Genomic DNA, 4,121 nt, shown 5'->3' on the forward strand with positions numbered 1-4,121 from the left:
ATCACATGATTATCTCAATAGATGCAGAAAAAGTATTTGACAAAAATGCAACATCCACTCCTATTGAAGAGAATAGAAAGTATAAGAATAAAAATACCTTTCCTCAAAATAATAAGCAGTATTTATTTAAAATCATCAGCAAGTATTATCTGCAATGGATATAAGTTATAAGCCTTCTAAATAAGATCAGGAGTGCAGAAACAGTGCCCATTGACACCATTATTATTTAATATTGTACTAGAAGTGCTGGTGGTAGTAATTAGAGAAGGAAAAGAAATTGAAGGGATGAAAGTAGGCAATGAGGAAAATAAACTATCACTCTTTGAAGATGACATGATGGTATATATATATAGAATTTTAGAAAATCAACTAAAAGGCTAGTTGAAATAATCAACAACTTCAGTAAATTTGTAGGATACAAGATAAACCCACATAAACCATCAGCATTTCTATATATTTCCAACAAAACTTAGCAGCAAGTGTTAGAAAGAAAAAATCAATTTAAAATCACTATGGGCAATATAAAATATTTAGCAATCTCCTTGCCAAGACAAACTTAGGAATTATATGAACACAACTACAAAACCTTTCAAAAAATAAAACTAGATCTAATTAGAAAGACATTGATTGCTTACGGGTAGGATGAGCTAATAAAATGTCATTCCTACCTAAATTAATTCAATTATTCAGTGCTATACCTATCAAACTACCAATAAACTTTTTTTTATAAGAGTTGAAAAAATTATGGCAAAATTCATCTGGAAGAACAAAAGATCAAGAACTAAAAAAACAAAAACAAAAACAAAAAGAATATCAAGGGAACTAATGAAAAAAATGTGAAGGATGGGGGCCTAGCAGTAACAGATCTTAAACTGTACTCCAAAGCAGTTATCATCAAAACAATATGGTACTGGCTAAGAGATAGAAGAAGGAATCAATGGAATATATTTGAGGTAAATTACCTCAGTAAGCTAGTGTTTGGTCAACCTAAAGATCCCAGTTTTTGGGACAAGAATCCACTTTTTCAGAAAAATGGTTGGGAAAATTGGAAAACAGTATATGAAAAATTGGGTTTAGATCAACATGTCACACCCTATTTCACGATAAATTCAAAATGAGGTAATGACTTAAGTAAAAATTATAAGTAAATTAGGGGATAATAGAATAGTATACCTGTCAGATCTATGTGAATGGGAAGAATTTAAAACCAAGAAATGTATAGAGAACATTAGGAGATGCAAAATGAATAATTTTGATTATCTTAAATTTTAAAAATTGTATAAACAAAACCAATTGTAATATAAGATTTGGACAGATTTACAAGGATCCATGTTGGAGCAGGAGTTGCCAGTGGAGAGCTCAGAATACTAGAATGTTCCTGGGTTGGCATAAAGGGCATGAGACCAGTTGATTGTTGAAATTGCCCTATAAAAGAAGATGAGCCCATCCCTCTGGGACTCAGTCAGAGTTGGGGGGTGGTGGTCTGGGTAGACAGATCCTTCTCATCTCAACTAGGTTTCATAGGCCAGGGATTAGCTGTCACCTCATAGGGACAGTAACCTCAGCTTTTGTTCATATTGCCAATCAATACCATCTTTCAACTTATTACAACAAATCATCATACTCACAGATGATCAACTCAATATCATTTTATCATGAAGCTGTATTCTGATCAAGAAAACAAACAGAGCTGCTTCATTCTAAGCAGACCTGAAGGCCTGCTGGCTGTGCCTAGACATTCTGAGGCTACACTTGAAAGAATAAAGAGAACCAGCTACCAATTATACAATAGAGGGGAGAGAAAGTCTATATGGATGACTCTTCTAGCTCTCCCCTCCCACTGATTTACTCCCTGGGAGACTAAAAGATGAATTCTTTTATGGCCTTGAAGGGATTTAAATAAAAGGCAGTTATTCATTGTTTTAAGGTGTCTAGATATTCAACAGAATCTTAATACTTTTGGATTAGATCCTGAAGTAAATTAGAAGCTCCTGAACCCTTTCCCCTTTCCCTTTATTTCTCTAATTAACGTATAGCCTATTTATTTACATTTATATTAAATCTTTACATTTAATAACAACAACTACTGACCTTTGTGTGCTGGTCAAAGTCAAGGTGGAGAAGGGGCAGTCATAGAAGAGTCCAGCTGAAAGCTGGACCTCAGGGGTAATCAGATTCAGTCCTTTAATCTGAAGCTCAATCTTTCATAACAAATCACAGTCAGAGCAGGCAGAGATAATTATCCAGGATAACAATACCAAGACATCAAGATATCAACAGCTCTGTGTAAAGCTGTTAAGGAACTAGTTTGCTTAGTGACCTGTAGCGATTGGTCAAAAGAGAGAACTGTGTTCTCAACAGATTTCCTATCAGCACCAAAGAGAAGCTAGAGCTCTACTGACATCCAGGGCTCTGCAATCTCACTTTTTCCCCTTGGCCTCTCTATGGTCATTTACAACTTTTACTAGGATCATTACAAACCAATGAAACCAAAATTAGAAGGGAAGCAACAAACTGGGAGAACATTTTTATAACAAAAATTTTTGACAAAGGTCTAATTTCTGAAATATATGAAAAAGTTAAGTCATATGTACAAGGATTCAAGCCATTCTCCAATTGACAAATGGTCAAAGCAGATGAATAGGTAGTTTTTAGATGAAGAAATCAAAATGATCAATAATCATATGAAAATGTGTTCAAAATTCCTCTTGATTAGAGAAATGAAAATTAAAACAACTCTGAGGTATCATCTCACACTTAACAGATTGGCCAATATAACAATAAAGGAAAATAATAAATTTTAGAGGGTGTTTTAATATCATTGTATTTGGCAGCTTTTTCCAGGTCATAAGTCAGATCCACCATGGACACATTGGGAGTAGGAACACACAAGGCCATGCCTGTGAACTTCCCATTGAGCTCAGTTATGACTTTGCCCACAGCCTTGCCAGCACCAGAGGAAGCAGGGATAATATTTTGGATAGCACCATGCCCATTATGCCACAGCTTGCCAGAGTGGCCATCTACTGTGTTCTGGGTAGTGGTAATGTCATGGACTGTGGTCTTGAATCCTTCCACAATGCTGACATTGTCAGGAATGACCTTGACCAAGGGGCCCAAGCAGTTGGTAGTGCAAGAGACATTACTGATTATTTTGAGGGAATTATTGTGTTTCTCATGGTTCACCCCCATCGTGAACATTGGGACATCAGTAGAAGGGTCAGAGATAATGACCCACATGGCTCTACCCCTCAAGTGAGTCCTGACCTTTTCCTTGATGGTAAAGACACCAGTGGACTCTACAACGTACTTGACTCCAGCATCTCCCCATTTAATATTGGTGGGATCCTGCTCCTGAAAGATGGTAATGGCTTTTCCATTGATAATCATCTATCCATTCTCTGACTTTACAGTGCCCTTGAACTTGCCATAAGTGGAATCATATTGGAACATGTAAACTATGTAGTTGAGGTCAATGAAGGGGTCATTGATGGCCACAACATTTACTCCACTGGATTTGAATGTTGTCCTGGTCACCAGGTGTCCCAAACAGCCAAATCCATTGACTCCAACCTTCACCATCTTGTCTCAGGGATGCAACTACAGCAGAAGATCCTGGCAGTGAGTTTGGGAAAAAAGCTGAGAGCCCCTGCTTTGATTTCTATAAAAACAAAGAAGACCTCCATGAACTGAAGTGGAGTAAAATGACCAGAACCAGGAGAAATTTGTACATAGTAACTAAAACATCATGGGAAGATCAAATATACTAGGCTTTGATACTAATAGTAATGTGATAATCAGGACAATTCCAAAGGACTTATGAGAAAGAATGCTATCCACATCAAGAGAAAGAATTGTGAGAGTAGAAATACAGAAGAAAAACATATGCTTCATCACTTGTTCAGATCGGTATATGATTTGGGATTTTAGTTTTAAAAAACTACTCTATTAGAAAAATGAATAATATAGAAATGGCTTTTGAGTGATAACATATGTATGACTCAGTGGAATTGCTTATGAGCTCCAACAGGGGAGGGTGGAGGGAAAGGAGAGGACATGAATTATGTAACCTTGGAAAAATACTTAAAAATAATGAACTTTTTAAAAAATCGTCTGCAATA

The 4,121-nt window shown here is 36.2% G+C and overlaps 1 pseudogene; it reads right to left on the reverse strand.

Annotated features, from left to right (window-relative positions):
- Positions 1-2,817: 2,817 nt before the first annotated feature.
- On the reverse strand, positions 2,818-3,582 carry LOC123230743 (annotated as a pseudogene).
- Between the last annotated feature and the right edge of the window lie 539 nt (positions 3,583-4,121).

Source organism: Gracilinanus agilis, chromosome 1, assembly GCF_016433145.1.
Source record: "Gracilinanus agilis isolate LMUSP501 chromosome 1, AgileGrace, whole genome shotgun sequence".
Taxonomy (NCBI): Eukaryota; Metazoa; Chordata; class Mammalia; order Didelphimorphia; family Didelphidae; genus Gracilinanus; species Gracilinanus agilis.